This window comes from Apium graveolens, chromosome 10 (assembly GCF_009905375.1).
Source record: "Apium graveolens cultivar Ventura chromosome 10, ASM990537v1, whole genome shotgun sequence".
Classification (NCBI taxonomy): domain Eukaryota; kingdom Viridiplantae; phylum Streptophyta; class Magnoliopsida; order Apiales; family Apiaceae; genus Apium; species Apium graveolens.
In genome coordinates this window covers 159,100,714-159,126,411 of record NC_133656.1, presented here as the reverse complement: position 1 = coordinate 159,126,411, position 25,698 = coordinate 159,100,714, and the positions used below count along the sequence as shown (strand labels likewise).

Genomic DNA, 25,698 nt, shown 5'->3' with positions numbered 1-25,698 from the left:
TGAAAGTATAAATAAGCTAACTAATGCAAAATTAAATCTTAAAGTTATGATACCTAAATAAAAGTAGATCTAAGAACAAGAATTAAATTAGCTCCTTTCATATCCCCAAGCTTATTACTTGTTGGATTTAAAAAGATATCATAGCTTAAAGATTAAAGAGGCTAATAAAATTGAACAAACTTGCATTAATATAAAAGGGAGTGTTTACAATGATGAAGAATGATTGCAACTTGAAAAGTAGATCTACAACTTTTTAGGAAAGGAGGCTACAACTAAAAATGGAAAATACTAGGTTGGCTATATGCTACTTGGGTGTGGTTTACAAGACAAGGGGTGGGTATTTATAGGATAAGAATTAGGGTTTTAGGGGTGTTGGCTAAATCCAAGCCATACATTTGCCATGTGTGTTGGTAGAATCTTGACCCTTGAATGTAGCCAACTCCCATTTTCTTTTCCTTTCTTTTCTTTTCTTCTTTTTCTTCTTCCACTTTTGCCCTTCTAGCATTTTTCTTTTTTTTTCTCTTTTTGTACAAAATACCTATAAATGCAATAAATTAAATTATTAAATTTGGTAGCAAACAATAAATAGGTATTAATTAATGCAAAATTATGAGATTATCAAATGCCCAAGGTGTGTAGTGACTTTAAGGCCTTTGATGGATTTAACTGTCTAAGAATATTTTCTCTTTTTCAACTAATATTGAACTGACCCATTCTCTATCAAAACAAGTATCTAGCCAAACTTCACAAAATTATTCTTTTTTTTCTTTTTTTTTCAATTGACTTTATGATGTCTGTTTTCTTAGACTTTCTATGTAACCCTTGTAGCGAGCTTTAGGTCAGTGACTCTCAAACCAGATGGTTTTAGGGCACTAGGTTTTGAATCCTTCGACGAACTTAATAACTCGAGTAACAAAGACCACAAAACAAGACTAGATAATTCTACTTGTGCCCATTATCTAAAGATTTTTTGTTTATAGAACAATGGGTATTGAAGTAGTTTATTCATCAATTTTTTTTCCTTTTTTTTTCTTTTTGCATTTTTCTATTATTTTTTTTCTTTTCGCAAAAATTCGATTCGACATTGTTTCAACATGTGGGTTCTCTCTCAAGTATCGAATAACATTCCCAGACAATCTCTCCAACAAAGGTCTTGTGCAAAAAGTGTCGTCCTGAAATCTAGAGTGAAAATCGTTCAATCACAAGTTTCAAAAAGAGACATTACTTAACTACGTTTAAATAATCTAAAAGGCACTATATATATAAGTTTTTGAAAAACATGTTAACACCAACTACTATTAAAGTTCAAGAGAGGGTAAAACAACTTAGCTAAAAATGTCTCTATTTTTTTGAATTTTTTGATTTTTTTCAATTATTTTTTTTGGATTTTTTTTGTTTTTTTAAGAATTACACTAAAACCCTCCCTCATACCTAAATCATGCATTGTCCTCAATGTATGCAAAAGAGAGAAATAAGTAAGGAGAATGATGAGAACATACCTGATAAGGGATGAAGAGAGTTAAAACTACCTACTAAAAGAGACTTACTTGATCATGGGTCAATGGGTGGATGACCTCTTCCTCGGAATCGACTGGTAACTCTAAAAATGGTTTGAGACGTTGTCCATTAACTTTGAATATTTCACCATTTTTAAGATTTTCAATTTCAACAGCACCATAAGGAAAAACTACTTTAACAATGTAAGGTCCCTCCCATCTAGATCTCAATTTTTCGGGAAATAAATGAAGCCTAGAATTGTACAAAAGAACCTTTTGACCGGGAGAAAAGGATTTTCTCAAAATTTATTTATCATGAAAAACTTTGGTTCTCTCTTTATAGATTTTAACATTTTCATAAGCATCATTTCTCATTTCCTCTATCTCAGACAATTGCAACTTCCTATGACTACCGACAGTGGGTAAATCGAAATTCAACTCCCTAATGGCCCACAAGGCTCGATGTTCAAGTTCAACCGACAAATGACAAACTTTACCAAACACAAGCCGATAAGGAGACATACCGAAGATAGTCTTAAACGCGGTCCTATGGGCCCATAAAGCATCTATCAACTTAGTTGACCAATCCTTCCTATTATAGTTGACAGTCTTTTCTAAAATCTGTTTGATTTGCCTATTTGAGACTTCAACTTGACAACTAGTTTGAGGATGATAAGGGGTGGCCAATTTATAAGTGATCGAGTACTTTTTTAAGAGAGACTCAAAATGATGGTTCTTGAAATGTTTGCCTTGATCACTAATGATAGCTCTAGGTGTACTAAATCGAGAAAAGATATTCTCTTTTAAGAATTTAAGAATGACCTTGTTATCATTAGACTTAGTTGGAATGGCCTCGACCCATTTAGACACATAATCGACCGCTAAGAGAATGTAGAGGTTGCCAAATGAGCAAGGAAATGGGCCCATAAAATCTATCCCCCAAACATCAAAAATTTCGATAATTAGGATCAGATTCATTGGCATCATATTACGTCTTGTGATCTTTCCTAAGTGTTGACACCTACTACAAGTGGCACAGAATTCCGCAGAATCCTTAAATAAACTAGGCCAATAGAAACCACTTTGGAGTATCTTGGCGGCCGTCTTTTTGGCACTAAAATGACCTCCACAAGCTTGATCATGACAGAAGGAAAGGACACTTCTAAACTCGTGATTTGGGACACACCTTCTAATGATTTGGTCCGGGCAATATTTGAAGAGATAAGGGTCATCCCAAAAGAAGTATTTGACTTGTGAAAAGAATTTGGATTTATCTTGCTTGACCAATGAGTCGGAATGTTGCCGGTGACAAGGTAATTAACAATATCGGCAAACCAATGGAGGGTAGAGATAGAAAGAAGGTGTTCATCCGGAAAAAATTCATTCAAAGGCAAGTCAACGGTTGTCTCTACTACCAATCGAGAAAGATGATCGGCAACGACATTTCAGACCCCTTCTTATTCCTAATTTCTAGGTCAAATTCTTGGAGCAACAAGATCCACCTAATCAAATGAGCTTTTGAGTCCTTTTTCGAGAAAAGATATCGAAGGGCGGCATAATCAGTGTAAACAATGATTTTCGAACCAATAAGATAAGACCTAAACTTCTCGAGGGCAAATACTACGGCTAGAAGCTCTTTTTCGGTGGTTGAGTTATTAAGTTGGGCATCATTTAAGGTCTTTCTAGAGTAGTATATGACATGAGGTATCTTATTGATTCGTTGTCCCAAAACTGCCCCAACTACATAGTCGGAGGCATCACACATCAACTCAAAAGGCTCATTCCAATCGGGAGATTTAATTATCGGGGATGAAGTCAATTCTTTCTTAAGGTGTTCAAAAGATTGTAAACAATCACTATTGAACTCGAATTTGACATCTTTGGAAAGAAGATTGGTCAAGGGTCTTGCCTTTTTACTAAAATCCTTAATGAAACACCTATGAAAACCCGCATGTCCTAAAAATGAGCGAATTGCTTTGACCGATTTTGGTGGAGGGAGACTAGCAATGAGATGAATTTTAGCTTTATCAACTTCAATTCCCTTTTCTGAGATTTATGACCAAGGACAATTCCTTCTTTAACCATGAAATGACATTTTTCCCAATTAAGAACGAGGTTTATTTTTTTACACCTTTTCAAAACTAGGTCAAGGTGGTTTAGACACTGATGAAAAGAAGAACCAAAGATGGAAAAGTCATCTATGAAAATTTCTAGGAATTCACCTACCTTATCAGAAAAAATGCTCATCATGCATTGTTGAAATATAGCAGGGGCCGTGGTCAAACCAAAAGCTAGACGACGATAAGTGAACGTTCTGAAAGGACATGTGAACGTGGTCTTTTCTTGATCTTCGGGAGCAATGGGGATTTGAAAATATCCGGAAAAACTATCTAGGAAGCAATAGTAAGAATGACCCGCTAACCTTTATAACATTTGATCGATGAATGGTAAAGGAATGTGATATTTTCTAGTGGCAGAATTGAGTTTCCTATAATCTATACACACTCTCCAACCAGATTGAACATGAGTGGGAACTTGCTCGTCATTCTCGTTGGTCACTACAGTAATACCCGATTTCTTAGGTACTACTTGAATCGGACTCACCCACGAGCTATCAGATATGGGAAAGATGATCCCATTATCTAGGCACTTAAGAATTTCCTTCCTAACAACTTCCATCAAAGTTGGGTTCAACCTTCTGTGTGGCTCCCTAACTGGTTTAGCATCATCAACTAAGTGAATCCTATGTTGGACAATTGCCGAACTAATTCCTTTGATATCAGAAATACTCCAGCCTATGGCTTCCTTATTCTCCTTGAGCACACTTAAAAGTTTCTCTTCTTGAGATGGGGTCAAATTAGAAGCAATTATGACGGGAAAAGATTTATTAGGACCAAAAAACTTGTACTTAAGAGTGTTAGGAAGAGGTTTGAGTTCTAATTCTGGTGGACTTGGCTCAACTGGTTCACTAGCTTGATAAAGGGATAAAAGGAGTGGTTCAAGCTCTTGGTTAGTTGTAGGAATGATGGACTCTAACATCTTACTGACCTCATTAGTGTAATCGGAATCAACCCAATTTTGACCAAAATGATTTAAGAAAAAGTCAAGAGCATTATCGACACTCATGGTTTCGTGATCAAGTATTTTATCAATTAAATTAATTTCCATGTGTTGGTCAAAATAGTCATCGGGGTGGTTCCCGACATGAAAAATATTGAGATCAATGGTCATATTTCCAAATGTCATTTTCATTAAACCGTTCCTACAATTAATCAAGGCATTAGATGTGGCTAGAAAAGGTCTTCCTAGAATGATCGAAATTTTATTTTTAGGATTTTTGACCGGTTCAGTTTCTAAGACCACAAAATCAACGGGAAAAACAAAATCACCAACCTTAATCAACACGTCTTCAATTATTCCCTTTGGAATTTTGATAGAACAGTCAGCTCATTGAAGTGTGACATTGGTCTTTTGAAGTTCACCTAGACCGAGTTCTTGGTAGACAGAATATGGAAGAAGATTCACACTAGCACCTAATTCAAGTAAAGCTTTGTCAATAAAAGTGTTGCCTATGACACAAGAAATACTAGGACAACCGGGGTCCTTATATTTCACGGGATTCTCATTCAAGAGAATAGAACTAACTTGAGATGTCAAAAAGGCTTTCTTAGGAACATGAGTGGTTCATTTATGAGTACACAGCTCTTTTGGAAACTTAGCATACGAAGGAATTTGTTAAATGGCATCTAAAAGAGGAATGTTGACCTTGACTTGCTTGAAAACTTCTAAGATCTTGTCTACTTGAGCCGATTGTTTGTTCGAAATAAGTCGTTGAGGATACAGAGCTTTTGGCGTAAAGACTCTTTCGTTAGATAAATCGGGGCTAGGTTTAAAAGGTAGTGCAATTGAGTGAGGTGTTTCGCTAGACTCAAAATTCTCGGGTTGCTTTGAGTGATCTAGACTCAGACTCAAAGGTGAGGGATTAGGTTCCAAACTCGAATTCTCTTCTTCTTTAGCATCAACACCAACTCAATTTCTCACTTGATTTCCCGAATGTAGAGAGATGACGGCGTTCACATCATGAGGTCTTTGATTAAGCAAAAATTTAGGATTCACCTCGGGTTGACTTGGAAACTTGTTCTTCTCGCGCTCACAAATCGTGTTAGCTAATTGACTCATTTGAACCTCTAACTTAGATATGGATTGGGCATTGGAATTCAATAATTGCCTATTTTGGGTCATGGTTTGCATGAAGGCTTGTTGAGATTGTGTCAAATTAGTTTGAGATTTTAGCAAAGCCTCAATACTCTTTTCTAAGGAATTAAGTCTCTTATCCGAATCATTAAAACCGGGAAGATTCAAGGGTGCTTGAATTGGGTTTGGATAAGGATTTTGACTAGAAGTGGGGTAAGAGTTTGGATTAGGCTTTTGAAATGTGGGTTGAGGAGATTGGTAGTTTTGGCCTTGGGTCCATGAGAAATTCGGGTGGTTCTTTCACCCGGGATTGTATGTGGGTGCAAAAGGGTCATTCCTAGGTCGAGGTTGAAACATAACATTCAATTGCTCAAACTCTTGAAAGTTTCGAGGTCCATGACTATTAGAGTTATAGTTCGCGCACATAGACACTTGGAAAGGGTCATTAGTGGTTTCTAAAGCTTCTAATCTTCTAGTGAGAGTAGCTAACTTTGCTTCGGTTGCTATAGAATTACCAACTAAATGCAAGCCTTTGTTAGCTAATGAACCGAGTGTTTCATTATGCTTACTAGGCTCCCTATTCGGCTCCCTAGTAGACTCCCACAACATGGTCTTTTCTACTAGTTCCTCGAAAAATTCCCAACCTTGATCCTCGTCTTTTTCCATGAATTTGCCTTGACACATAGACTCTAACAACACGGTTGTAGAACTATCTAAGACCTCGTAAACAATCATACAAAGTCTCCACTTTTCTATTGCGTGGTGGGGACATTGGGACAAAAGACTTTTAAATCTATCAAAATATTTCCCAAAAGACTCGTTTTCCTTTTGATGAAATTGATTAATCTCATTTGTAAGCCTCGTAGTCTTATGGTTTGGAAAATATTTTTATAGAAAAATGACTACGAATCCCTCCCAAGTTGAAATAGAATTAACCGGTAGGCTATATAACCATTTTTTAGCATTTTCTTTAAGAGCGAAATTGATTAGTCTAAGCCTAATGGAATTCTCGGTCAATTGTTGGAGTTTTTGTAAAGCACAAACCTCCTCGAATTCATGAATAAAAAGATACGGATCCTCATCTTCACTCCCGGTAAATTTAGGTAACATGCTAATATGATGACCTTTAATTTCAAAATTATTACCATTAACCGGTGGAAGAGTAATACAAGAAGGTTGGGCCAAACGGGCGGGGTAACAACGATCCATAAGAGAAACTGCCATGTTTACTATGGGTTCAAGAATTTCTACGGGTTCGGATTCCGATGAAGAAGTACGCTCAATTGGTCTCGCTAACCTAGAGGAATTATCTCTAATCCACGTAGTATGCATAAACACGATATGAATCAAGTAGCAAATATGTGCAAGAATTTAAACACGCAAAAGAAAGGGTGCAAAATTGAAAGAAAAATTCTAAATCTATGGTTCCCTAAAAAACTCTTGACTTGCTCCTAACAAAAAAAATTACTAAAATTCACAAAACTAAAATTATTCTTTCTGATTGGCCAGGTAGATGTGCAAGCATTGCCAAGAGGCTAAACACCATCTTAGTCACCAATCTAAATGGCCAGGTAAGCTTTCGCTAGCCTAGATACCAAAGAATGAATACTTAGAGATTTGATTGTTTATGGTTTTCTTCCTAGTTGAGTGCGAAGTCCTAGGGGCTAATATCTACTTAATTTTATTAAAAAGACTATGGTATGCAAAATAATGGATTTAATGGTTGTGGGCCAAGGAAAAAGTGATAAAATCACCCCCTTATCTTGTGATGTGGTTTTGCCCTTAAAGTTTATTTAAATGATGCAACACACAACGAGATATAAAAGCGATAAACAATTATGGATGCTCTAAACTACGTGTCCTAACTAAATAAAAGAAGAAATTTAACGTACCCTGGGTCCTCCAGCAATCACCACAATTTATAAGGTACGAAAAATTAAAAACAAGAAAATAAAATCTAAGATGATGTGCTCCTAGGTGAACAAATGCATGATGCAACAATTACATATTTAACTAACTAATTTTTTTATTTTTGATATTTTGAATTTTAATTTTTTTTTGTGATTTTTTTAACTAGTGAAAAATACGAAAAGAGAGAGATACGGGTTATCCAAGCAAGCTTCCAAAAATTCCTTCGAGCCTCGACAATTTTCGGAGTTCCAACGAGCTTTCTAAATCTTCAATATTCTAAAAAAGATTAAACCAAAGAGCAAGTACAACTAATTCGAAAAATTAAAAAATTAAGGCGCGAAAAATAATTATAGTCCCCGGCAGCGGCGCCAAAAACTTGATGTGCCAAATATAAATAATTTAAATTGCAAGCGCACAATTTTTGTTTTAATATTTTGAGATTCGTTCTTCAAGGACTATAAATTTCTCGCAATTCCTTAATTATTAATTTAGGCGAGCTAGATTTTTAAAGTGGGAGGTGAGAATTTTTTTCTAGAATTAATTTAAAATCTACAAAGTCGAAAAGAGAACTTACTCTAACTAAATTAATTAATTACCCCTAAATTAATTTAAACTACTAAATAGTTCTAACTAAATTAATTATCACTAAAACATTTTTTTATCAATAAAATCAAAACTAATAATTACAGAAAATTCTACAAAAATTTGGACATGACAAGTTCGTTTATTCAACTAGCCGAAAACACAATCACTTGCTAACTACGAAAAATAAATTGTATCTCAAATAACCAATCCAAAACAGATGAACTACAAATACATGTGAACAACACAAATAAAATAACGAACTGGGCTAATCCAGCAAAACCAAAAGAAAAATAGAAACAACTCTGTAAAGCAACTCGGTAAAACAACGCAAAACTCGGGAACAAAACAAATCACAGCTGTGACTCATTCAAGCGAAACAGACATCGAACAACATCTAATAATCGAACTCGGAGAAAACACAGAGAGGCGACTCAGTACAATTCTGTAACACCCCCAAATTCGGGGTCGGGGATCCGGGTTGTCACGAGTTCCATTTCCCTTAATAACACCCAATCTTAATAAACAATCAACTACTCTGTACTGTGACCCCACAATAAACACACACACCACAAGTTATAGTCTCAGAGATGAATATATAAAAATAACACGAGTCATTTTATTCCAAAATTATATGCCATTACACCTTAAAAGGGTTTCTGAATAAATTTACATTTCTTTGCCATTATTACAATTGATAAAGATACATAAGTCTGGTACATCAAAAGTTGAAAGCCTAGCCTATTGGTAGTTCCTACCTCAGCTACAGCGACATCAACGCCTATAGGAAACTGCGGAACGTTTCCTATCCGCTCGCGAATTGGGAGCTTGGTCCTGTTCATCTTGTCTATCTGATGTTGTGTGATGAAAGAAGAAAGCAAGGGTGAGCAACAAGCCCACCGAAATAATATGTATAATAATTAACAATATATGAGCATTCTCATAGTACTCATGAAAGTCTTGGTCAAGAAGAAATGAACCAAACTGATATCTTAACGCGACCAAGTCGCAAAATGTTCAGTATATATATACATATATACTTTTCACAATCTTTGAAATCCTCTTACATGTATAATATACACAGAGTTCCAGTTTATAACTGTATAAAAATATCGTTGCAAGGTGATCTCATATATCTAACCTTGTCTCAACGTTTTTCTGAAAAACTTTGACATGCACAAGATAATCATTTACTAGATATAAGTTTAAAAGATGAAGTTACAAGATACTCCAATATACTTATATCTTTTCCGAATACTACTTGAACTACCACCGTTCAATGTATAAATAGTTCCTCCCATAGATTAAGCTACAAGACAAAACTTGTATAGAATAAATCTTTAAAATATCATCAAAATAAAATGAAGTTACGAGATACTTCATTTGATGCAAACATCATTTTGAAAACTCGACCCTGCCAACACTCAACAATCGCCCAACCGTAGCCTTTCTATCGAAGTGCTCTGGATAGTGTTGCAGAAATATCCAATTGGATGATGAACTCATTACGGGAGTTTGCCGCGCCAAGAAGACCACTTACGATGATCAGTCGTAGTAGTGCAACCCCACCATTTTCTACATGTAGAGGAGAACCTGTCGGATTTACTTGTCAACCGAACACTGGACTCCTAAGGAATGGACCGTCTTAGCGGAACTTCCAGGCCATTTGGGCCAATATAATAAGGTTGAGCCGGCACCACTCGACCACTTACGCCACTCCTAGTTCAGATGAAATCCATGACTCTGAAACGTAAAGCTCGTCCCCCCTTTCCCCAAGTAGAAACTTGTTGATACGGCTCCACCAAGAAGTCGTATCTAGTTGGAAAGGAAAACTCACCGATATTTCCCAAGCGATGCCTGTTAATGGATTAACTTATTCCAAGAATTTTACTTCCCGAGTGTTGGGTAAGTAATAAAAAAAAACTCTTTTGTCAAAACAGCAACCTTGTTGCGAATATAAAATACACCACAGAGCCGGATCCCTCAGGTTTTGAGCGAGTATTTAAAATCCCCTTCGAAAGGAAGATCTTAAATATAAAAATGAGTTTTGGGATCCGCCCTAACTTTTTAAATATCATTTTGAAGACTCGAAAACATTTTTAAGAATGTTTGGAGTAATGCTGATTTAATGAAATAAATCAGTCCCGATATATTAGAAAATATCCAAATATTATTAATTAAATAATATTCCCATAAGGATGATCTTTTTAAATATAATCGAAGTAGAAGTTTTAAAACTTATACTTGAAATGAATATTAAATAACCAAAGATATACTTATACGAAAGTACTATCTTTATTTGTATAATCAAAAGTAAGTTTGATTATTGACACATTATTCTTTAATAAAATAAAGAACATTATTTAATAAAAGAAGCGGAGTCATAAGTCCTCGAATGAATATTCAAAATAATATTCATTTAATAAAATAAGCGGAGTCATAAGTCCTCGAATGAATATTCAAAATAATATTCATTTAATAAAATAAGCGGTGTCATAAGTCCTCGAATGAATATTCAAAATAATATTCATTTAACAAAATAAAGTTATCGAATAAACCATATTCGATTAATAGTTTTGAAAACTATATCAATATATATATATATAAATAAATATATATTATACTCGGGAACATCGACTCCCGGTTTAGAAAATGTTCACCTTTGGGTCCCCTATACTAAGGGTATACGCAACTACTGCTTATCTCTAGCATAGGTATTATGCAACTTATAAGCAATTGAATCAACAATTAGATATCAAGATTACGAAACAGACATGCATATATACCATATCAGCATGCTCCAATATATCGCAAAATTTGCTAATAACAATCATGCACTTATCACAAGATAATGCATTTACATATATTTACATCACAACAACAGTATAACAGGTAGAAAACTTGTCTGAGCGACTGAGGGTGGTAAAAGGCCTGGGACGAGCCTGGTAACCTATAAACAACATATAAGTTGGAATTAAACCAAAGTCGCTTAAGAATCTACACTTTAACCAACTAGACTCTAACGCTCGCTTTTGCGCTTAACGATTCACTTAAGTCGCTCGAGTACCCTCGGCTCCACCATTTTTAATAAATTAACCATTAAGGGTTTTAAGGCGATTCTTTCGCGAGTACCCTCCCAACTGCCTAATCCACTTTACATAATTGTTTTATACTCCAATTAGTCATTTAATGGCCTTAACCAAGGTTTTAAAGTAAGGCGAGGGGTAAAGATTCGTTCGCGAAATGCCGTTACTTAAAACGGTCGTTTCTCCTAAACCGTACATCGAAACCAAGCGATCCACATATCAAAACGAAGATTACGACACACTCTAGCTAATCATGGCAATGTTACAGATTGGTCAGTGAGTTATCTGGTCCGAGATTCATGTACAACAGTCTAAGAAAAATGGGCATTACGACGGCTATGTTTACGAGTTTTCCAAGTTTCTCACTACACCAAAACCTCACCAAACAACCCACAATTATTAACACATCAAAACCTCAACTAAATAATATTATATCAGTCCTTATTCTCCAGATTCTTCATCTCAACCAACCACAATCAAGTTCTATTAACTATAACAAGATTCATTCACCAAATCACTCCAAATTCAAATCAACTACTAGTAATCACAGATCATGCTTCTCATTTAGAAAACCAACCATCAAACTAACTAATAATCAAAGTAAAGGCTAGGGTTTGAAGTTTATACCTTCATTGGGAGGTGTTAAGTTGCTAGGAAGCCTTATGGAGCCTCCTACAACCTTGATCTTTCCAAAGAAATCAAGAACATAAAGTTAGGCTTTAAAGTTTATAAAGGTCCGATTGAAAGAACTGTAAAAATGAGGGTCTTACCATGCTTATTTGGACGAGACTTGTGAACAAGAGTTGTAGGCCATCTCAATACCTTTCCAACGAGCTATAGAACACAATATTTGAGTGAGTATTGAAGGAGATATGGCAGTTTGAAGTTGCTGTGTTTATTTTGGCCGAGAGCTTCTTCTTGCAAAGTCAACTCTTCTCTTTTTGATTTATGTTATTTGCTTGGTTGATTCTTCTTTTTGTCTTGAAATTTGTTTTAACCTTTTTACCATGGTTAATTTTGTATGGCCCAAAATCACCCAACAAACAAAACTCCTTTGTCATGCTTATGCAAGCAAGCTTGTGTCATGTGATGACATCATCATCCACTACCTTTTTGATTAATCCCTTAATTACTTGGCTAATGACCGCTGATCTGTTATACGGTTCGTTTATCTTTTGTTTTCGTTCGTCGTTTGAGGGATCATATCCGAGATCTTATTACTTGGGTTCCCTTAAATCTTTCTCAATATTTTATATCCCTTTTATGTTCCTCTCTTATAATCCTTGAATTTAAATCCTTTTAATCATGTTACCTTATACTCAATTCTTTCGGTATCTGGTGGATTTTCGAGAAAAATCAAAGTGTTCGAATTTGGATTCTGACGATCTTTACATACACTTATATACCATATAGAGTACTAATAAGATCTCAGAATAACAATAAAAGAACCCCTACAAAGTGTGACATGAAAATTTTTCTTATTCAGCAAAATCACTATTCATAAGGGTTTCAAAAATTCCAAAAATTGGGGTTATTACAAATTCTACGAAACAAGAAATCAAAATATCGTAAATAAATCGCAGCAGTAACAGAGCAAAACAAAACTTGCGAAACAACGAGCCGTGACAGCTTGGCAACAAACGAAAGCGGAACTAAAAAAACAAGTCGCAACAATTGGAATCGAAGACAGGGGACTGAAATTTGCAGCAACTCCGCGCGGCGACTCAGTAAGTGAAACGACTCAGCGCAGTGACTCAACAAGCGAAACGACTCCAACTCGGAAAAAACAAGAAAGCGAAATTCAATAAACAAATGGCAGAAATCCGAAAATGAAAACAGGAGAGCTCGAACTCGGACAACTCAGTTCTGACTCGGTGAACATAGATTGAGATTCAGACTAAGGGTTTTCTTTTGCGATTTGAAAGAACAGAAAATGAGATTTGTTCGGAGATTTGTAAAGAGGAGGAAGCTGGGTTTGGTTCTGGAAAAATTGAACTATGTGTTTTAAGAAGTAACGACACTGTAAATAGAAGAAAGTTGAGCTTGTCAGGTGGATTGATTTACAATAGGGGAATAAACGAAGTAAAATGATATTGAAACTGATTATTTGAGATTAAAACTAATTAAACGCTGAGAATTAACTAATTAAAGGTTAAGCTACAGTGAATTAAAATTTATTTAATCGACCAAATTCCCAACATAAATTGATTTAATATAGGAATTTAGTTGAAAGTATAAATAAGCTAACTAATACAAAATTAAATCTTAAAGTTATGCTACCTAAATAAAAGTAGATCTAAAAACAAGAATTAAATTAGCTCCTTTCATATCCCCAAGCTTATTACTTGTTGGATTTAAAAAGATATCATAGCTTAAAGATTAAAGAGGCTAATAAAATTGAACAAACTTGCATTAATATAAAAAGGGAGTGTTTACAATGATGAAGAATGATTGCAACTTGAAAAGTAGATCTACAACTTTTAAGGAAAGGAGGCTACAACTAAAAATGAAAAATACTAGGTTGGCTATATGCTATTTGGGTGTGGTTTACAAGACAAGGGGTGGGTATTTATAAGATAAAAATTATGGTTCTAGAGGTGTTGGCTAAATCCAAGCCATACATTTGCCATGTGTGTTGGTAGAATCTTGACCCTGGAATGTAGCCAACTCCCATTTTCTTTTCCTTTCTTTTCTTTTCTTCTTTTTCTTCTTCCACTTTTGCCCTTCTTGCATTTTTCTTTTCTTTTTCTCTTTTTGTACAAAATACCTATAAATGCAACAAATTAAATTATTAAATTCGGGAGCAAACAATAAATATGTATTAATTAATGTAAAATTATGAGATTATCAGTCCACATCTCCTCCACAACTTCATAGTAAATTGTGGGTGATTCCAGCATGACATAGTTAAGCTTGCATCCCTTCATAAAATCCATCATTTTGTGATAATCTTTAGAGGCTGGAATTTCTTTGTTCACAAGAGCCACAAATAGGGGTGAACAGAAAACCACACAAACCGCAAAAACCGCCCGCACCGCACCAATCCGCACCGCAAAACGTGGTTTTTAATTTTCGTGGTGCGGTTGCGGTTTGAATTTTTAATAAACCGTGAGGTGCGGTGTGGGTTGTGGTTTTAAATTTCTGAAATGCGGTTCAAACCGCACCGCAATATTTAATATATATATATATAATACTTATATTTCATGATTCCATTTATTAAGTCTGATTCCGTTTAACATACTACGAGTGCTTGCTTAGTGATCATCTTGTTTCTGCAAGACCAATTGTTGCGTGGTGATCATCCTATTTATGTTTTTTCAAAAATAATGAGACACATGGTACAAAGCCACCTATTTAATAGTGAACTCATTTAATTTCCGAGCCAAGCTTCTACGTTAAACTTTACAGTGTGGAATTTCTAATTTGTATTATTGAAGAATATTGGCGACTTTGTTATATTATTCATAAATTTAATTAAATTTAAGTTTTGTATTTATTTAAAATTTTCAAACTTAATGTATAAACCGCAGTGAACCGCACCACACCGCACCGCATTTTTGTGGTGTGGTTTATGCGGTTTTTGAGGGTACGCGGTGCAGTTGCGGTTTGGAAATTTGATCAAACCGCATGTGCGGTTTGGTTTGCGGTTTGAGGAAAAAATCGCACCGCCCGCACCGCGCTCACCCCTAGCCACAAAGTTGTCATTTTCATAAATAAATCATGTCTGAGACATGATCTTGACTACTGGTGCCATTGTTAAGCAAGAAAGTTTGTAGAAAGAAAAGAGGTTTGCTTTGAGGAAGAAGATAGCAGTTAATTGCAATCGAGAAAGATAAAAGCTAAAATAAACTCGGAATAAGGCTTTTATGTATTCTCAGATAAAATGGGATAAAAAATTAAAGGTTAAAATTAAAGACCCAATGAAAATTGCCCAAAATAGCTGTTTTAAAAGTAAAAATAAACTGTCAAAATTCTGTCAATTATCCGTCGTGATATACTTACAAACCGTAAGTAAGTGCGATGGATAATGTTTAGAACTTTAACGGCTAAGATGTTGACCATTCGACGGACGGGAATAAAGCAATTATCCGTCGGGTTTAAAAATAATCCAGAAAAGTAATTGAATTTTACCAGGCTATTCTACTTCGACAGATGATCAAACTCGATGGATAATAAACATTCGTCGAGATGTAGATTTTGACTTAGCCAAATTTATATTCAAAACATAGAAATCAATTAAGTTTCTGGCTGCATGTCAACTTGCAAAATAATCAAAAAATGATTTAAGAATAATTAAGCATACCTAACTCACTTACCAACCTTGAGAAGGTGGATTCATCAAGTGGCTTTATAAAGATATCTGCAGTTGCTTCTCACTTGGAACAAAATGAAGTTCCACAGTACCACTCATTACATGTTCCCTAATGAAGTGATACTTGATGTCTTTGTGCTTTGTTCTTGAATGCTTTACTGGATTTTAAGTAATGGCAATTGCACTTGTGTTATCACAGAAAATAGGAATTCTGTCCACTTGCAGATCATAGTCCAACAATTAGTTTTTCATCCATAGAATTTGTGCACAGCAACTGCCAGCAACAATATCTTCAGCCTCAGCTGTAGAAGTAGAGACTAAAATTTACTTTTTACTGAACCAGGATACTAGCTTGTTTCTTAAAAATTGACAGGTTCCTGTAGTGTTTTTTCTATCAATTTTACACCCTTCATAGTCTGCATCTGAATAACCAGTTAGATCAAAACCAGAATCTCCAGGGTACCAAATGCCAAGTTTTGGTGTTCTCTTGAGATATCTAAAAATTCTATTAATAGCTATTAAATGAGATTCTCTAAGATCAGCCTGAAATTTAGCACAAAGACAAGTAGCAAATATTATATCTGGCCTACTAGCTTTTAAATACAAAAGTAAGCCAACCATGCCTCTATAGCTTGAAATATTCATAGACTTTTCAGTAGTGTTTAATTCAAGTTTAGTTGCAGTGGCCATATGAGTTTTTGCAGATGAGCAATTTATTAGATCAAACTTCTTTAAAACATCATACATATATTTGGTTTGACTAATGAAAATTCCATCAATAACTTGCTTAACTTGTAAACCAAGAAAGTAAGTTAGTTCTCCCATCATGCTCATTTCATACTTATTTTTCATCAGTTTGGCAAACTTTTTGCAAAAATTTTCATCTGTAGAGCCAAATATAATATCATCTACATAAATTTGAACAAGTATCCTAGAGCCATTAACATTTCTAAAGAATAAAGTTTTGTCAACAGTACCTCTTGTGAAGTGATTTTCTAAGAGAAACTTTGACAAAGTATCATACCAGGCTCTAGGTGCTTGCTTCAATCCATAAAGTGTTTTCAACAGATATTAGACATATTCTGGATAATTTGGATCTTCAAAACCAGGAGGCTGACTAACATAGACTTCCTCCTCCAAATCTCCATTCAGAAAGGTACTTTTGACATCCATTTGATAGGCTTTGAAATTGGCATGGGCTGCATAGGCTAAGAAAATTCTGATGGCTTCAAGTCTTGCAAGAGGAGCAAAAGTTTCATCAAAATCTATTCCTTCTTGTTGACCGCATCCCTTAGCAACCAATCTAGCTTTGTTCCTGATAACCATGCCATTTTCATCCATCTTGTTTCTGAATACCCACTTGATATCAATTGGATTCTTTCCTTTACGTTTGGGTATCAGCTTCCATATCTTGTTCCTTTCAAATTGGTTTAGCTCCTCTTGCATAGCTAAAACCCAGTCAGGATTCAATAGAGCTTCTTCTACCTTCTTTGGTTCTTCCTTTAAAAGAAAGCTGTTATACAGACATTCTTCTTGAGTTGCTTTTCTTGTTTGAACTCTAGAAGATACATCACCAATAATGAACTCAAAAGGGTGATCTCTAGTCCATTTTCTCTGTTGTGGTAGATTAGCTCTAGATGAAGAGGCCTCATCATTGTCTTGATGTGCGACTGAGTTTTGATTAGAAGAAACTCTCCCTGAGTTTGTGGATCTTTGATTTGAAGAAGGGGTTCTTTCTGTAAGTGATCTATTTTGACTCTCAGCTTCTCTCATTGTTCCGACGGATGATGCACTTTGTATCCCGATGGATGAAGCTGATTGTCTACCGACGGATGATGCATTATGTAACTCGACTGATGCTGAATTTTGAGCATCATTGGAGATAGTCTTTTCTGCATTATCCTTAGCCACTATTTCTTGATAACTATCATCATCACTGTCATCACAAATGATCTCAACATTATCAAATTTGAGGCTATCATGGAAACCTTCATCTTTTAGTCCTTCAATCTTCTTATCATCAAACACAACATGTACAGATTCCATAACAATGTTTGTTCTGATATTGTAGACTCTATATGATTTTCCAATAGCATATCCAATAAAAATTCCTTCATCTGCTTTAGCATCAAACTTTCCATGATGTTTAGTTTGATTCCTTAGAATGTAGCATTTGCATCCAAAGATATGAAGAAAATTCGGAGTTGGCTTCCTATTCTTGAATATCTGATATGAAGTCATGCCTTTTGCTTGATTGATCAAGGAGGTATTCTGAGTATAACATGCTGTGTTCACATCTTCTGCCCAAAAGTAAGTTGGAAACCTTGATTCTTCAAGCATAGTTCTTGCAACTTCAATGAGTGATCTATTCTTCCTTTCCACTACACCATTTTTTGTGGAGTTCTTGCTGTAGAAAACTCATGCATGATTCCATACTCTTCACAAAACACTCTCATCACAAAATTCTTGAACTCAGTTCTATTGTCGCTCCTGATTCTTCTAACCTTGAAGTCAGGATAATTGTTAACTTGCCTTATGTGATTGGTGATGATTTCACTAGCCTCATCTTTGGACTTTAGAAAATATGTCCAAGAGAACTTTCAAAAATCATCCATAATTGCTAGGCAATATCTCTTCTTTGAGATAGACACACATTTACTGGTCCAAACAAGTCCATGTGAAGTAGCTGTAAAGGTTCTTCAATAGATGATTCAAGCTTCTTTTTGAATGATGCTTTAATCTGTTTTCCTTTCTAGCAGGCATCACAGAATCCATCCTTTGAAAACTCCACTTGAGGAATACCTCTAACCAATTCTTTCTTGACTAGCTCATTCATGGTTTTGAAGTTTAGATGAGACAACTTCTTGTGCCATAGCCAACTTTCATCTTGACTTGCTTTACTGAGAAGACAAGTTACAGATTCTGCATTTGTAGAGTTGAAGTAAGATAGATACACATTCCCTTTTCTTACTCCAGTGAGAACCACTTTTTTGCTCTTCTTGTTAGTCACAACACATGCTTCTGCATTAAAGGTAACTGAGTTGCCCCTATCATAAAGCTGGCTGATACTCAACAAATTATGCTTGAGACCATTCACTAGGGCAACTTCCTCAACGATGATATTATCTTTTGAAATCAAGCCATATCCCACAGTATAACCCTTGTTGTCATCTCCAAAAGTAATACTTGGCCAACTCTTTCTCTAAAACCAGTGAGCAGGGTAGAATCTCCAGTCATGTGCCTTGAGCAACCACTATCCAGATACCAAAGATTCTTTATGTTTCCATGTACACATCAAAATCAAATCAAGTTGATTTTGGTACCTAAGTTTCCTTGGGTCCTTCCTTGTTAGCCTTTTTCTTTGGTTTCTTAGGTTTGACCTCATTTGACTTGGGTATTTCAGATTCATCCTTTGTCATTTGAGTTGGACCTTTGAAATCATTCATCATTGAAGAATTATCATGCATAGATTAGTTAACATGAAAAGGCATACATTGTGCAAACATGTTATTCCAATAAGACATGCTAAATGGCATTTGTGGCATACTAAATGCAGCATAATAAGGATTTTGTGCATTCAAATTGTGTGCAGGCATGACATTAAAAGGCATTGTAGGCATGCTGGGAAATGAAGGCGGTGCAGACATATGAGTAGGTATATTAAGTTTGCAATTAATAGACAAATGATTAACACTACCATACTTAACACATATTTTTCTTGGTGCATATTTATTAGGTGTGTAGTTGTTATGTTTGTTAATTCCTATTTTCCCATTTCTATTATTTTATCTTTTTGGATCTGCTTTCACTTCAATTTTCTCCAATCTGTCATTCAATTGCTTGATAGACAGATGACCTACATTGACTCTTTTGTTCTTATTCACTTGACTTGTTTATCCCGGAACAAAGTTCTTAGAAACTGATCCATACTTTTCATTTAACTTAGCTAGTCTAGCTTTGCTAACTGGTTTACTTGTACTCGACATATGTGGCTCATTGTCTCTCGACAGATAACCCTTTTGATTATTCGACAGATAATCTTCATCATCCATCGAATCCACATCAGTTAAAAGTCCTTCAACTAGATTGGAATCAAGCTTCTCTTTGTTCTTTTTCCAGGTTGCATCACAGAAAGATTCTATACCTTGAACTTTAGTGATTTGAGCATGGACATCTCTAGATGATTTCCATGTCTTAATCACTTTATGTTCTCATTCAAGTTGTTTTCTTAAAATTTCCTTTTTCTCTTTAAGGATTCAGTTAGTTGATTACCTAAAATTTCCTCTTTCTTTAAGGATTCAGTTAGTTAATTTCCTCTTTCCTCTTCCTGTTCTAGATGATTTAGCATGGACATAAAGGTTTGTTGTGATTACCTGATTGCTTAATGAACTGGTCATGTTTCATCTGACTTGGCCATAAGTGCTAGATTGACATAGCTTGTATCTTCATCATCTTCTAATCCATCTGCAGCCCAGTCATTCTCTTGTGTGATGAAAGCTCTTTCCTTTTGTTTGAGCAACTCAAAGTATTTCTGCTTATAGTCAACATGCTCAAACTTCTTTTTACCAGAATCAGGCTTTCTACATTCACTAGCAAAATGACCTGCCAAGCCGTATTTGAAACACTTGAATTTAGACTTATCAGCCATGTTTCTGTTTGGCTTAGCTACTCCAAAATTCTTCTTGAATTTGAGCTTGGCAGATCTCCTGGATAGAAAATCAAGATGCTCATCTATGTCATCCATGTCATCTTGACTAAGCTGGTCTTCAAGCTCAGCTACTAGTCCCTTTTCCTTTGCATTCACAAACCTTTGATTTTACTGCAGATTCAACAACTTCAACCTTTATCTCCTTCTCCTTTTTTTGATCAGCAACTAGTGCAATGGACCCTCCCTTCTTTCTTCCTTTCTCCATCTTCTCATCTTGCTATATTTTAAGCTTATAGGTTTTTAGGATACCATACAGTCTGTCCAAGGTGAACTCCTTGTAATCTTGAGAATTTCTCAATGAGAATGTCATAGGATTCCATTCCTTTGGTAGAGATCTAAAGAATTTGATGTTTGAGTCTTTTGTTTGATAGACCCTTCCATGCAATTTTAGAGCATTCAGTAGTTTTTGGAATCTACTGAAAATGTCAGTGAGTGAATCACCTTCTTCACTATGGAAATGCTCATATTGTTGAATCAAGAGTTGTATCTTGTTCTCCCTTACTTGCTCAGTTCCATCACATATAACTTGAATTGTATCCCAGACATCTTTAGCAGTCTTGTAGTTTATGATGTTGTCAAACATATGACTATCAACACCATTAAACAGAATGTTCATGGACTTTTTATTTTTTTTGAACTTGTTCTTTGTCTGGATTTGACCATTCTGCTTGTGGTTTTGGGACTAATGCTTCATTTTCTGTAGCAGCTCTCATAGGGACATGTGGACCATTCTCAATACAGTCCACATAAGCTTCATCTTAAGATAGGGGATGCAGGTGCATCTTCACCTTCCAATGGTGAGAGTTGTCTTTGTCTAGAAATTGAATCTTTACTCCAACATCTTTTCTGTTCATCTTATTAATTGTTGTGATCTTTAAACTCTTTGTTCTTCAAGAACCTGACTCTAATACCAATTGTTATTCCCAAAAAATGCAACAAGAATTACAGAAGGGGGGTTGAATGTAATTCTGGCTCCTTTATCTGATTTTAAGAATGTTTTTACTTAATATATAACTGTGTTTGATTTTGCAAAAAGTGTGGAATGAAAGTAAAATAGAAATCAAAACACAAAGCAGTAAAATACGATGCTTTAAAACTTTCTGGTGGATTTGAACTTATCCACTAGATATATATATATATATATATATATATATATATATATATAAAGATGAGAACTCTGTGATGCTTGAATAACACACAGTTGCTTACAAGTGAACTTACAGAATTACAAAGAGATGCTTAACAGATTCAGCTTTATCTATCTCTCTGAAAAATAATGCTTCCTTAGTTAGTTGTTCTACTTGCTACATGTTACGTAAAATACTGATATGCAAGTGTACACAATCGCAAACAAGTAATATAGTAGTAAATACCAGATATCGTTCCTCAAGGACTATATATTTGTATTAATTTTGAAAATAATATCTAACAATTCAATTATCGAGCACAAAAGTGTTGAAGATTTTTTTATAACTAACTAATTAATAAAAACTCAATTAAATAACTAAAATTAAACTAGCACGAAAAGTTGATAGAGATTCAAGTATGAGAAGATAAGTCAGGATAATTATTTCCCCCTAACACGTGAAAATTGGTAAAAGGGTTGCGATGTACTATAGCAAATCCACAGTTCACCAGTTATAATTCATTGGTCATAGGTTCCTCTCGGAATTACCATGATATAATTCCTATCAAATAAATTAACATATGTCTATTCCAATTTCACTTCTCAGAATAAAACTAAGCATCAATTCAAAAAGCTATGCATGGTCACAATATATGGCTATACCTTAACAATGTTATAATGACAAGATATAAGTATGCATCATTCAAGTTTTATGTCTATTAACTATAACCCTCTCGGTATTATAATTAATTCAGTAACCTACTACAGTTGATCACACAATATAAAGTATAAGTATGAAAATTACTTGAACAAATAAACTGTAGGACTGCATACAATACTCTTTAACAAAATACCAATAATCCCATGTTAGGGCTCCATAAAAATCCCAACTTTGATAAAATTAGTTCATAATAAAAATCTCAAAATCATCCAAGATTTGATAACACATATTCATAATGAAAAAGTGAAGGAGAGAATTCAAATCACAAAGATGGAGAAAAACAATCCAAGTGAATGTCTTCAATGGCTGTGTCTCCTTCCTCGGGCTTCTTCTTTCTCTCTCTATATTGCGTGTCTCTCTTTTTCTTGTGCTTGCTCCCCTTATTCAGATTAGGTCTGAATAATAATAAAAATATCTCTAATAAAAGTATTTTTAATGAATTAAAGTAAATACAAGGAGATTTCCTAATTAGAATCGAATTTCAGGAAAGGAAATTCGTAGTTGATTTTTGGGCTGTGATTCTGGGTGATTCAGCTGGATTATAAATTCAAGACCAATTCTAAATTGAAGCTCTTCTCATAAGCTTTCCATGGGCTGTTGAATTATCGGAATCGGACTCTTAGAACTCCAGATATGGCCCAAACAGTGTAGACTGCGCAGCTGGCCCATAAAATTCGATTTTTAATTAAACTCCAAATATGATTTTGTAAACTCCAAGCCTTCCTTTATTTTATCTCCTTGATACCTACAATAAAACATTAATATTTATTAAATAAAAATCCAAATCAACGTCCTCGGGCAAAGAATAAAGAAAAAGTCTAAGTCATACACTATACCACTGCCGTAGGTGATCACGATTGTATTTGGCATATGCAACAGACCCTTTAAACCCCAAGGTAGCCCAAGTGTACGAGTAAGGTCTCGTGAGGGCCTATAGTGAATGTACCCATAAAATTCCCATATTTTTTCCTGACTTCCAAGTCTCAAACATGAAATATATCATAGCACTTCACACATGCAAACACAGAGATGTAGTAACTCATAAATGCCATATAATGCAGTTCCTCAACTTTACACACCAACACAACTATTCAAGCACGCACACATAGTCTCACAAGACGAAAATAATCATGAATAACATCAAAGTCTCAATCAACAAGAAAATAACATGCTATGAATAGAAAAATACCTCAAAAATACGCAAAGCACACAAGTGTTTAGGTGTAACTGTATCACTCAATTTCAGTCAAGTAAACATGTGCTACCATAAGCTTGCTTGTTCACCAAAATCTCTAGAATTCGTGCATGTATAAATCAAAAGGTCTTTGTCAAGGGTTGTAAGGAGGCTTAGGTAATGGGTAGGATATCAAAGAGACAAGCTAACAAGTGGCTAAACTTGATACCTAGCAGAGCATAGTGTTCACTCTTAATTATAGCACCCAACATGAAAAGTAGATCACATACCTTCCCACTATCACATTATACAAACAAATGAACACCAACCTTACTTAATCTTCTTATTGCTCAATTTTTTTTTTCTTTTGTGTTTTTCTTGTCAAAGTGAAGTCATTCTCCGGTAACCATGGGCAGTGAAAAGTCACAAAGACATTATACTTAATACTAGCACATGTATATGGATCATTCCTTTCATATGATATTGCACTTGCCACCCATTGATCTCAAAGGAGTACTTGATACTTTGTTGCAATGTATTCCAGTTTCTTTTTCTTTTTTTTCGAAGATCAAGTAAGTGATTCCCACCAAAATATCCCACTTGAACAAAAAAATCCCCACACTTAAAATTTTACCAATCCCAAACATAAATCACCATGCTCTACTAGTCAATCACGAAAAGAATGAAGAATTAAGCTCAAGATTTAATTGGTGATATATGAAGAAAAAGATTGTAGGCTCAAAGGGGCTCACTAAGGATTACTTTTCAGGGTACTATTTGGGATAATACGGTTAATCCTAGTGCCTTTATCATTTTTACACATACACAATATCAATATGCGCACGACCTGGTTTAAAGCAAGTTCTAGAGCAGCATGCACAATGACGAATAACTCACCATAAAAAAATAGATTGATAAAAGAATGCATCAATCATAAATTAGGCTCAAGATCTCACAGGTAATAGCATGCTATACTCGTCAAAATTAACAATGACGTACATTCAAGTTTTGGAAATTTCACAAGCACGTACAAGAAATTATCATGCATAATGTATTTTATGCTAAGGAGACATACTTATGACACACGAAAAATAAGTCTACATGGTGTGTACTTATCCTTATTAACATGCTATATTGACAAGGCAATTAATTTTTTAAATTTTCTATTTTTTTTTATTTTTTTTATGTTGAAAACCCCTCCCCACACTAAAGTAGTTCATTGCCCCCAATGAACAACATATATATATATAATATATAACTAAAAAGACTCGAAAAGAATACACAAATGAAAAAGGAAAATAAAAAAAATAAAAACTAATCTAAAAATTATACAAAAAAAGGTGAAAAATACTCCCCCAATGTCGCATGAAGTGTTGCTCCAATCTAAATGAGAAGTGTTGTTTTTAAACCAGGAGCTCCTTTTATTAACACAATTGCAAATGTAGCTCAGCTGGTTCTAGGTGTCATCGGAGAGTTTAGTAGCGGTAGGACATGGGATCAAATCCCAACAATAACATATTTTTTTTATAATAGCACACTTGCAATATGGGCCTGTTATCCCAAACCTCCAGACCTGCCATCTGGATAGTTGAATTAGCACATTTCAAGCATGAACATACAGAAGATTAGCATGTGCATGCCAATTATTCAAATTATTCCAGTTGCTAGACACCAAGAACGAGCGTTAACATGCTGTGTTATTGCATCAGAGTGCTACAGTGTGCGTGATCATGCAGCGATCGACATGAACATGCTAGATTGTCAATAAACTACAATGCTGCATGGCGTGTGGGGATGTGAGCATGCTTGTGCAGGGCATGAAAGTGCTGGATATGTGCATGAACACGCTCAGTACTTGGCATGATCATGCCAATTTATAGAAAAATAGCAGTCGCAAGAAGGCCTGAAGGAGCATGAACATGCCGCAGGTGGCATGGGCGTGCCAAATCATCAAAAAATGGCAGTTACTGGAGGGATGAATCGCATGAGCATGCTAGTAACTAGCATGAGCATGCCAGATCCCCAAAAAATTCCAGTTGTTTCAATGCTTACATATGGCTGATGTGCATGACCATGCTGAATTAAGAGTATGAACAATCTAGAGGATGCAACTGTTTTGACATTCAGAGAGTGACAACAACAATGTGCGTGTTGGCAAGATGGCATTTACTAGAGCAGGGTGCATGGACATGCTCTACCGGTAGCATGATGGTGTTAGAAAGGAGAAATCAGGTAGTATCTAACACTAAACATTTCATGATCATGCCCAAGTATCGCATGATCATGTACATCAATTTTTTTTCCTGTAACACTTCACACAAAATTCATCAAGGAACCTTGTGGCAGAGTAAAATAAATACAAAAATAAACTAATCTTCTAAAAAAAAT

The 25,698-nt window shown here is 35.1% G+C and overlaps 1 long non-coding RNA gene across 2 annotated transcripts; it reads right to left on the bottom strand.

The window, feature by feature from the left end:
- Nucleotides 1-185: 185 nt before the first annotated feature.
- LOC141689211 (uncharacterized) lies at nucleotides 186-12,199 on the bottom strand. 2 transcript variants are annotated; one of them, XR_012562289.1, is made up of 3 exons: nucleotides 12,040-12,199; nucleotides 11,897-11,954; nucleotides 186-538 (listed from the first exon to the last, which is right to left on the bottom strand). It is a non-coding gene; the product is annotated as an uncharacterized LOC141689211 (long non-coding RNA). The 2 variants fall into 2 exon arrangements; XR_012562288.1 differs by lacking the exon at nucleotides 186-538 and adding an exon at nucleotides 8,870-9,034.
- Between the last annotated feature and the right edge of the window lie 13,499 nt (nucleotides 12,200-25,698).